Below are 12,574 nucleotides of genomic sequence, written 5' to 3' on the forward strand. Positions count from 1 at the left end.
AAATGTGTTTAGGCTCATAGAAACGCAAGCTAGCCTGATGGCTGGCCCCCAATACTTTATCTTATAAGTGTATGAAACAAGCACATAAGTGTTTACAATAAAAAGACTTAGAGGGGCACCTGGGTGGCTCAGTGGTTGAGCTTCTGCCTTTGGCTCAGGGTGTGATCCCGGGGTCCTGGGTTCGAGTCCCACATCAGGCTTCCCACAGGAAGCCTGCTTCTTCTTCTGCCTATGTCTCTGCTTCTCTCTCTGTGTCTCTCGTGAATAATAAATAAAATCTTAAAAAGAAAAAGAAAAAGACTTAGGTAGTATATGCTGTTGATTCCAAAAGCCATTATTATTCAAAGGAGGATGCTACATGTGGTTACTGTTGTCCTTGAGAAAAGAAAGGTCAACTCTAGTGTACTAAGTTCCCAGCCCTAGTATGGTTTGAAATGTAGTGACATTCTTTCTCAAGCCAGTTTTGGCTACTGGGGCACCTAGGGTGGCTTAGGCAATTAAACATCTGACTCTTCATTTTGGCTTTGAGAGTGATCCTGGGGTCTGGGATCGATCCCCAGAGTGGGCTCTGTGCTCACCATGGAGAAATAGATAAACAGACAAACAAATATCTTTGAAAAATGTTTAAGATTGTTTTGGCTATTCAATATCTTTTGTGGTTCCAAGCAAATTTTTGGATTATTCAATTCTGTGAAGAACTGGTATTTTTATCATGATTGCATTAAATCTGTAACATTGCTCTAGGTAATATGGATATCTTAATAATATAAATTTTTCTGAAAAAAATTAATGGTGTATCTTTCCCTTTGTGACAACATGAAGAGGCACTACGCTAAGTGAAACCAGTCAGAGAAAGACAAATACCATATGATTTCACTTATGTATGGAATATATAACAACGAATGAACAAACAGAAAAACAAACAGATTCTTAAATATGGAGACCAAACTGGTAGTTGGCCAGAAGGGTGAGGGGGTGGAGGTAGGCAAAATAGGTGAAAGAGATTAGGGGCAAAAACTTCCAGCTATAAAATAAATAAGTCATAGAGATTAAAAGTACAGCACAGGGAATATAATCAATAATATTGTAATAACTTTATGTGATATAACAGCTGGTAACTACATTTAACCATGGTGGGTACCAAGTGATGCACAGAATTCTCAAACCACTATGTTGTATACCTAAAACTAATATACTGCGGTATGTCAACTACACATCAATATTTAAAAAAAAAAAAAAGATACAGTGCCATCTATTGCTGCCTTGCAACTTATAAAAATACAAAGAAAATGCAATTAAAGTTATTTTTAAATTGACTTTTACTAAGTAATAGAGCTATAAAGTATATTACCTTTCTTTTTTTTTTTTTACCAGATCTATACATCTTTCTATAAGTATATTTTACTGTCATATAGAAAATCTAGCAGAAAGAATAAGCACAAAAGCCAGGCCACTTAACTTTCCTCAAGAAACAAAATATAAGGCTCCAGGTACTTCTTCCACTGGTAAAATCTGTCCAGATTAAAGCTCCTTTCTGGGACAGATGATCAACCCATATGCAACCTGCTACTTTTCTCTGCTTTTGCAGCAAATGGTTTAACAAAATGTGCAGCGATATATACTGTGAAAGCAGAACTCTGTCTATAGCTGTCCATCATATTTTATATCTGAATTTCTTTTCCTCCTTCTCCTTACATCTTGGGGTTTTCCTAATAAAAAGCAAAATTACATTCATTTGGAACAGGTCAGCAAGTTGTTCCTAAATCTAATTTAAATAGTGAATTTAAAGAATTCATAACTGACTACATATATTCTTCCACAGAATCATAAACTACTTAAAATACAGAATTATAAATTACTATAACTTTGTGTCTCAAAATAAGTTAAATAAAAGCCAAGAACCAAAACTAAAAAAAAAAAAAAAAAAAAGGAAAGGAAAGGAAAAGAAAAGAAAAGAAAAAATGTAAACCACTCTGGACAAGTCCTCAGAGACTTTGGTGTATCCTATTTCATGATTTCATTAGTTACCTTTAAATGACTTTAAGCAAAGTATTTAGTAGAACAGATTCTCCTTTTTTTTTTATTTTTTTTATTTTTTTTATTTTTTTTTTTTCAGATTCTCCTTATTTTAAAAATGTCATACAAAGGATTATTCGAATGTTGCAACTTGAAGGAAATGAGGTATTTTTTAAATGGGATTCATGGCACTTTCAGTGTTAAAAACTGTTTTCAATTTTTTAAAACAATTTTATTTCTTAATCTACAATTCCAATAATAAGCAATAAGTAATATTTGGTCTTATACTAAGTGTGAATTTCTGTGTGTATATGCATTTTGTTTTCAATATTTAGAATTAATTGTAGAGGCAAAGCTTTTATTTAAAACATTCTTCCTCATTTAACTATCTTGGAAAAGAGACCCTGACACAAAACTGATTGAAGGTAGTTTATGTGGGAGATGATCCCAAAAGAGCAAATGGAAGAATTGGAAAAGTGAGACAGTAATAGGAGAAAAGACATTCAAGGAAGCCTCACTTACATCTGGAAGTGTAATCCCTCCAGAAACCTGCAGAGGAATGATGTGGAACACATTTCAGATTTATTTGCTTAAGGAGAAACTCCTTGAATAATTTATCCACCAACTCTCAATTTTATTGACAGACTTGCTCCCAGGGATGTTAAATCCCAGCCTCCAGTGCTACTGTCTCAAAGGGCTGACTGAGCCTCCGTGGAGGAGAAAGCTCCCAGGAAGAGGAGCAAAGAAATGCACACTCCTTCAGCGTACACAGAAAATTCCCACTGAAGCAACAAGTGAATTTCCAGATGGGTAAAGGGATTTGCACAGGGCTGGGAATTTGCAACACATATTACACATTTAGATGAAGGGCCACATTTACCCTTAAAACTAAAAGTTAATGCAAGTATTATAAATCACAACAATGTAAAAATATAACTAATGAAAATCAAAAGTTATAAAGAAGGAAAAGTGACTTCTAGTAATGAAAACAATCTTAAGAGAACTAAAATATATAATAAAAAAGAGTTGGGTAGACGGGAAAAATTGGAAGAAACGTACATGCGCCCTATTCTGTGCTTTTAGTCTGGACTACCAGTACTTTTATTGTTGATGTACTATAAATAGAAATAAAAATGCATCATTTCACCTTAAAATAGTGGTACCTATCAGAAAAATTAAACTTGAACATTTTAACCATGATTTTATCTGGGAAATTAGAGTGGGCCTGGGACTTCTTTGCACAGAAAAGAATTCCTACCATTTTAAATAATTATTTTCTAAAATCATGCATTTTGATTAGTTTCTTTTTTTTTTTTTCAGAAAAGTAAACAGAGGGACATAAAGAAGCAAGAGTGTAAGGTTGTATTATGTGATGATGACATACATGGGACCTGAATCTCAAACTTGTATATGTTTCATAAGTCATACTCCAAGTTTCAAAAAATTTCTATATAAAAGATTATTCTTAACTTGAGTTTTTACAAAATATGCTTGCTCTCAAATGATCATCCTACTTTAATTCCCAAGCTTTTGTTTTTTTCCCCTTCTCTGTGTTTAAATCAATCATTTTAAGCTGAAAATATTACTACTTTTTCAAATGTTTAAATAATAACAGTTTTGGTTTCAAACACCAGAAGCATCTGTGATAGTGTAATTGGAGCAGCAAAAGCAATTCTCTGTAAAAGTAAGAGCTATTTACTTGGGGTGACACTGGCTCAGCTAATAAAATGGAGAGTGGTTTTCCTCATAATGACTTTTGATCAAACTTTATGTAGTTTCCCAAAAGGGCACATTTTTGAGTGTAGAATTTATTCTGCAAGAAAAAAAAGTGACAAGGAAGAGGGCAGCACTATTTCTGAAATTGTTACTAACCACCTCCTAGGAAATTGCACACAGTAGGATTTAAACATAGAACATTTCCTGCTTCTCTCACTGCTGCAATATTATTGTCTTCCTCTTGTGCACTGTGTTCTTTAAAGAGCTATTGGGTGGCTATTTGTCCTAGAAATGAAATGCCAAGCATGGTGGTAGTTGAAGACACACAGGAGTATTGATATTGATATTGGAAGTGAGAGTGGAAAACAGAGAAATTGTGAAATAGCAAGGAAGAAGCAATCTTAAATATATTGATATGGAATATTGTATTTTAAATGCTGAAAATATTATTTTATGAATTCCCTCTTTTTTCCCCCTTAATTAAAACAATGTAAACAAAATGGAATGGAAAATTATCCTTCCCCCCTCTCTCATGCTCCTCTACATGCCCCTGTTCTCAAGTCAGGGATCACGCATTTTTAAATTTAAAAATTATTATGAAAGCAATACAAGAATGCATTTTACAAACATTTTAAAGTGTTTCAGCGGAGTGATAAAATAAAAATGTAAAAGTAGCCATTTCTACTATCAAACACTTCATCTCTGAATCTTAGTCCTAATCCACAAATTAAACACTTTAACCCTTTTTGCTTTGAATCTTTCAAGTGGATACTTCCCTTTATTGATTTACTATTTTAAAAAAAATGTATTTATTTATTAGAGAGAGAGAGCACAAGTAGGGGGAGTGGGAGAGGGAGAAGCAGGCCCCTGGCTGAACAGAGAGCCCGACACAGGACTCGATCCCAGGATCATGACCTGAGCTGAAGGCAGATGCTTAACTGGCTGACCCACCCAGGCACCCTGATTTACTAATTTTATATATTATTTATGAAATCTCCTATCTGAAGTTTGAGAATTTATTTAATTAATCTTATGCCTTACATTTATTTCTTATTCACTTCCCAGTATTTTAAAATTATACCTAGTTTTCAGACCTTTTGTTTTTATGATTCTAAAATATATATTAAATCTCCATTTTATCCTTTAATTATAAACACATTACTCTAAATCTTGATTCTGTGTACTAGAACAAGCATGTCAATCATGTCACTCTCACCCAGTTTTTGCTGCTTCTGCATTCCATCTTCTGTCCATTATATTAGAACATTCTCATAGCCAAGACATATGCACATACATACCCATTTTGTTGAAGCATACCACCTATGTTTTAACTGTAACTGTAAAACTAGAAACAATATGATTAAGTTTTTTAAAGATCAGAACCAAGTAATGTGTATGGGAATAAAAGAGAAATCCTTAAACTATTGTGTTATGGAAAATAACATTTCCAAGTATTAAAGTAAATGCATTTCTCATGAACAATTCAACAGTTGTTCTAAATCAGAACTTATTTTACTTTCTTTTTATTTGGTCCTTTACTGATTTCTAATTACTTTCTCTTCCTTTTGAGAGATAATGGATATCCTTTCATGCTATCATTGTAGGAATCACATGTCTTAGATCATTTCCTTAACTCCATTTTTTAGTCTTTCATTTATTTTTTTTTCAATACAGCAATTATATTTTTTACTGCTAACAACTCTATTATATGGGTCTCATATTTATAGCAGTCTTTTCTTGTATTTTGAATGACTTCCCTCTTTTTTCTTCAAATTCCAGTAATATAATTTTAGAAGATTATCTCCCCTTCCTTGATTTCCACTTCAGTATTCTGAGATCTATTACATGTTTTCATCTTGCACTGTCTTTCTGTTGATTTTCTTCAAATGTTCTGTGTACCTGTCAGTACGATTACACGTGTAAATGGGAGTCTAAACTAGGTTTGTAAATACAGGCCTGAGATTCCTTTGTTATTGTGTAGGTTTCTTCCCAAAGAGGCCTTCCCTTAGGATTGAAGTTATGTAAGAATGATGAAATCATACTAATTGGCAACATCAGCTGCAGATAGGGAACAGAGAAATAAACTAAACACCAAATCATAGTCCTTGAGTTAACTATTCCTAACTGTTCTCCAAAATCCTATGATCTACAAAATAAGGCTCATAATCCTGGGTTTAACAGTAAATGATTAATTAGCGTTTAGAAAAAGTATCAGATTATTTAATTTTAATATCATTTTTTAAAAACACCTTTATATTACACATACATAATTTTTTCAGAAGGGACACATTAAAAAAGCAATAGTGTTGAATAATAAATTTTTAGAAAGCGACTGCTATACTGATTTATATTCACATTCTTTATTCTGAGCTTAGAGCTTTTTTCCAATGAAAAATACTAATTTATCACTACTGTAACAAATTTTATTAGCATTATTTCTTTGCTGTTCTCTTTCCTAGGTTCTCCACATAGTTATGGGTTTATTCTTTTTTAACAGATGCACTGTGCTTTCAGTAAGAATTGGAGAGAAATGGATTCCAAATATGTTTACCTAGGCTAGCCTTAGTCCCAGAAGACCCACAATCTTTTCAAGGAGAAATTACATATAGAGTAATTTACATTGAGAGTTTCAGTCTTTTAAAAAATATGCAAAACAAAAAAAAAATAAAAAAATAAAAAAATAAAAAAATAAAAAATATGCAAAACAAGGCAGAGGGACCCAGTATATGATAAAGAAGAGGCAAGGAAAGACTGATTCTGAAAAGGCTTTGAATATTGAGTTTGCTTCTTTCATGGGTAATTTGTTCTTATAGGTAACAGATAAAGAGAAAATAGAATGTAGTCCAGACTTCCTTTTAAAAATCTCTCCAATGAACCATAAAATACATAGCCCATTGTTTTAGGTAGTCCAACAGAGTAACATGTAGTAAACCTGTATAATACCTATATAATGAATTGAGTTATTAGATGATACAGTTTCATGGGAGGATATGTTGAAATTAAGAACTTCAAGTGTTTTATCCCTTGGAATATTTCAACAAAAGATTGAAACAAAATCTTTCAACTAAAGATTCCAAATAACTGTCTTTTCCTATTTTGGACTTATATTTGCTTATGTAGACAAATCTATGCTTCTAAGTTTTCATAGTTCATAAGCTAATTCTTCAGTTATTTCTCTCAAGACTATTGAGGAAGTCATCATGATATACTTGTTTGATCACCTGAAAGTAAAATTTTCTTCATCAATGTCTGTAAACACATAGGTATAGATTCTGCTGATGCATATTTATTACTCAAACCTAATTGAATTTATATTTTGAAGCTCCATCTCACCTCATTGTATTGAAGAACAGCATTGACAATATCAGTGTTATCTTTCTTTTTTCATATCATGTAATAAGATTCATGTAACCAGTGTCAGCTTGACATGAAACAGCTATATGCCATACAACAGGGGGTCTTCAATCTTGCTTGAAAGCAAATGGAGGGCTTCAAAGAACTTCAAGAAAGGAAGTAGTAGGACTTTTTTTTTTTTTTTTAAATAATACAGACTGAGGGAGGTAGGGAATATGGCATAAGAGCCAGACAACCAGAATTGAGGTCTTTTGAAACAGTGGCTTGCAGAACTACAAAACTGTAACAGAAGTGACAATTTTCAAACTAGTGTAGCTGCAATATTTCTAACTCAAAGATACATATGGGAAACCACGTATACTACATGGCTGATGGGGTGACCTGAGAAAGCAGTTCTGATGCATCCCTTCAGACTGTCATTCTTTACACAATTACACTCTACCCAATAAAAACAATGTAAGAGGATTCCCCTTGTAGTCTGGCTGCAATGATATTCTAATCAGGACAGAAAACTTCTGCAAATAGTAATGATGGAGGAATGAACTTGCAGGTAACAACAGCATTGGTTTCCTCTTATTCATTCAATTTCTCACCTATTGGAATAGTACCAATGCAATCTGAACAACCAGTCTCAGTTTATGGAGTCTCTAAAGGTAGTTTCATGCAATTAGCCAGGTATCGGTTAAAGGATGTCCACAAGATACAGATGACCAATAAGATATGAAGAAACAGTTATTATATAGCTTCAGGAAAAGTTATCATTTTGCTATTCAAAGGGACATTAGGAAGTCCCTATTTTTTCTCTATTAATTTTGATAAAGGAAGCATGCAGTATTGATTCTGTTCACTGTACACGGAAACCAATCTTCTCATCTAGGAAGGCCAAGAAGAGTCAGGTAAAGTGCATGGCTTCTTGATGATATGATGGAGCCACTGCTGAAGCAACAAGCTTCTAAGATTGGTTGCTTCACCTCTCTTAGTTAATACATTTATTTTTTCTGCCACTTTGGGTAGGGTTTCTTTTTATTGCAATTAGAAGCACCCTCACCAATACTATAATAGCTGAAGTTCTGCTTATCTAAGTCCCTATTGGGGTCTTATTCTCCCTCCCTCAGTTATGCTTTTGTTCAGAGAGGAAACATATGTTAAATTCTTCCCAACAACCTGGGAATTGGGAAAATGAGTCAATCCAAACATTAATTCTCTCCTTGGCTGATCATATAATGAACACCTATTTAACAAGCATGTAATGAGTATCACTGGAAAAGGAAATCTGCATACATATGTGTTGTGTATAAATATTCACCTAATATCTAGGGATTTTATATACTTTTGACAGAATTGACGCTGTCTTCAAAGATCTTTGTTTCAAAAATACTAAATATTTTCAAAGGAAAACTGCCAATGCCAAGACCTGACAGTTTTAAATTAGTCCTCTAAGCACAAATCAGTACCTCCCAAAGTTTAGTGTACATCTGTTTTGCTGTACAGTATTGAACAATTTTCTTGGTGAATGACAGTCTTAATATATTTTGAAGTCATGTATTTAGCCCAGATTATGTAATATATTTTTATAACTAAAATATAATAATGTGAAACAATACATTATCCCTTCCAAGCTGGGTAAATGACTGATAAGAAAATTATACAATCAGTCTCACCAGTAATTTTATTCATCAATCCTTTCCAGAAAGTAACAATGGAAAACACACACAGTGAATCTGTATATGGATTTTTTTTTTAAGTGTAGCTTTCAATATCATGAGGTTTACAATGTGAGGAAACTGTTTCTTGGGGTTAGTATTCAACTTGAGCTTGGTTCCATCCTCAACTCTTTGCTCTCTGTAGAAAATATCTATGAGCTCCTATAGCAATGAAACAAACCAACATATACAGATATGTTTTCTCTCATGATACACCCCTTTGAATTGCCATTCTTTCCATGATTCTAATCAACCCAATAAACAGCATAAGAGGTTTTTTTTCTGTATGTTGGGAGGATGATATTCCTATTAGAAAACTAGAAATAGTTGGTTATGGGAAATATGTTTTTAAAAATATTTTCCTAAATTTCTTCATGCATCTGACTATTCATAATTCCATGAACAATTTCAGATTATTTATGGAAAGTCAAACTATCATTTATGTTCCACTCACATTTGAAGACCAGCATGGCAAGAAGTCAAAACATTACAATTCTGAATTATTGGTAGTGGTAAGCTGCACCAACATTGCACTTGAGAGCTATTTCTAATGGTATGGTATTGGCATACAAAGAATAAGAAAAGTGGATTAAATATTGACCTTACAACTTCCCCAAATCCAACAAAACAATTGCTTCTGGCCTTTATGTAAATTCTGGACAATTTATGTGGTGCCAAAATCTGTTCTTTTTTGTTTGTTTGTTTGTTTGTTTGTTTTTAAAGATTTAATTTATTTATTCATGAGAGACACACAGAGAGAAAGAGAGACAGAGACACAGGCAGAGGGAGAGCAGGCTCCATGCAGGGAGCCCAACATGGGACTTGATCCTGGGACTCCAGGATCACACCCTGGGCTCAAGGTGGTGCCAAACCGCTGAGCCACCCAGGGATCCCCCTTGTTTTGTTTTTTTTAATCAAGAAGCAATTAGAAGATTTTGTCTCTCTCATGGAATCATAGAAAAGTCATCACATATTATTGACAATGAAAATGCTAGCATAGACTGAAACAAATCAATATTAAGAATGGAAAGAATGACATTAGATTTGCTTCAAACTCTTAAAATTTGGTGGCAGTCACTAGATTTTAGAAAGCTAAGGCACCCTGAATTGGTAAGTATGAGAAAGAGCATTATTATTATATCTAACTGTTGTTGATTTATAATAGCCATATACTTGAATTAGCTGACAATTTTGGCAAAAAAAAAAAAAAAAAAACATACTAGATAAATTTTACTTGCCACAACCATCCAGATGACACATATTTTAAGTTACTTTTCACATACACAACAGAGACATAGGCAGAGGGAGAAGCAGTCTCCCTATGGGGAGCCCGATGTGGGACTCCATCCTAAGACCTCAGGATCACAACCTAAGCCGAAAGCAGAGGTTCAACCACTGAGCCACCCAGGTGCCTGAGAAGTAGTCTTTTAAAAGAAGATGTAAACATAGTTATTTTAAGCAGAATCCTTTAATATATAGTTCCCAAATACAAGATTGTTTTAAATATTCAAGTCATGTATTTTGTATGCTACTCGGCATTGAAATGCAGACAGATCTATTCATATTACTCAAAGAAGCATTACTTCAAAGGTCAAAGTACACTTTAAAAAAATTAAGGTAGAACTTCCAGTTTCCAGTATGGCGTATAAAGAGGTTGGAAATTGTCACTCCATCCTAACAATAAGTAAAACAAAATAAAACAAACAAACTAACAAACAAAAAAACCTGAAGAAACTGAAAAATCAAAAAGACCTCTTAATTTGTCAGAGAAGTGAGATCAGATCATAGGGCAAACCACTGTCCCTCAAACTGGAGAGACAGACAGGTAGAGTCAGAGAAACACAACTTACTGAAGCAGAAACCTCCAAGGAAACTAGTTCTGAGGTAGGAAAACCTGAGCTTTAACTGATGAATTGCTGGAGACTCAGTGTGGACAAGTCTGAGATTTTGTGGACAGTTAGATTTTAAAACTCTAGAGGGTCTTAATTATAGGAGATTCTCACTTTTTTTTTTTTTTTTTTTGAGTTTTACTCCCAGAAGCTCAGTCAGGTTCCCACACTGAAGGTCAGAGAAAAATTCCATCTCTTTAGGCTTCTAGGAGGAAGAGAGGAAAAGAAAACATTCTGAAATAAATAAATAAAATAAAATAAATGAAATAAAACAAAATAGAAAGGACATGAAATGATTATAAAAGTATGATTTAAACTGAGAACTATAGTCAAAATGATCCTGCGTATTTTGTTCTTTATAAGGCCTCAAGGTTCTTTATAAGGCCCTCAAGAGAAACTATTTTATCAGAGACTAACCTTATGAGATTTTATCAGAGCCATAGTGACATGGGGAGGGGAAGGAAGATACTCAACTCTAGCTCCCTCTTTCTATGTAAAGGAAGAGACACACTGTCCACCTACCTACCCCCGTCCACGCCCAGACATCCTGTCCTGCCTTAAATGGGGAGGAATTGATATTCACTTGTGAAGTTAACAAACTAGGAGCCCAGGATCACTAAAAGATTAAAACCTAATTAAAGAACTATATAATACTTCCTCTCTCCCAACACCTTACCAACAATTTAGCAATGGGGCCTACTTATGGTCCTTCACTTGCCCAGTAGATTATATCTAGCTCTTGAATAAAAATAACAAAGCATATTAGAAGGCATAACAAAACAAATATAAAAACAAAAAATAAAAACACCTACAGTTTGAAATAATTGAGCAAACATTAGAATCAGACTCAGATATGGCAAGAATGTTGGAATTACCAGACAGGGAAATTTTAAAAACTGTGACTAGCTTGCTAAGGGTTCTAATCAAAAAATGGGACAATATACAGAATAGATGTGTAAGGTAAGCAGAAAGATGGAAATTCTAAAGAAAAAAATTCTAGAGATCAAAAAACACTGTAATAAAATGAAAGTCTTTGATGGATTCATTAGTAGACTGGATATAACTAAGGGAAGACTTTCTGAGTTTAAGGATATGCCAATAGACACTAACAAAACTAAAAGAGAAAGAGACTAAAAAATAAAGAACAGAATATCCAAAAATTGAGGAAGAACTACAAAAGTTGTAATATACACATAATGGAAATTTCAGAAGGGTAAGAGAGAGAAAGGAACAAAAGAAATATTTGAAGTAGTCATGAATGAGAATTTCTGCAAGTTAATGTCAGAGGGGATCTTGTCAGACACCCAACCAGAGATCCAGGAAGCTCAGAGGAAATCAAGCAGGATAAATGCCAAAAAACTACGCCCAGACATATAGTGAAACTGCCAAAACTCAAAGATAAAGAAAAAATCTTGAAAGAAATAAAAGGAAAACAATATTCACTTAAAGGACTAAGAAAGATATATGTTCTACTTCTCAGAAACAATGAAAGGAAGAAGAGAAGGTAATGAAACACGTAAAGTGTTAAGAGAAAGAAAACAAAACACCAACCTAGAATTCTGCACCCTGTGAAACTATGCCTCAAAAGTAGAGGAAAAAAATAAAGATTTCCTCAAAAAAAATTAAGGAAATCTGTTGCCAGTAGACCTGCCTTACAAGAAATGTTAAAAGAAGTCTTTCAAAGAGAAGTAAAACGATATAGGTGTAGAAAGCCAGATTGACATAAAGAATGGAAAGCACATTGGAGAAGAAATTAAGTGAGGTAAAATTTTACATTTTATTTTTCTTATTATTAATTGATTCAAAAGAAGTTTATTCAAAATAATAGCAACAATATATTCTATTTTATACACCACACACACACACACACGCTTACATATGCTTATAGATAAGTGA

Source organism: Canis lupus, chromosome 33 (assembly GCF_011100685.1).
Source record: "Canis lupus familiaris isolate Mischka breed German Shepherd chromosome 33, alternate assembly UU_Cfam_GSD_1.0, whole genome shotgun sequence".
Taxonomy (NCBI): Eukaryota; Metazoa; Chordata; class Mammalia; order Carnivora; family Canidae; genus Canis; species Canis lupus.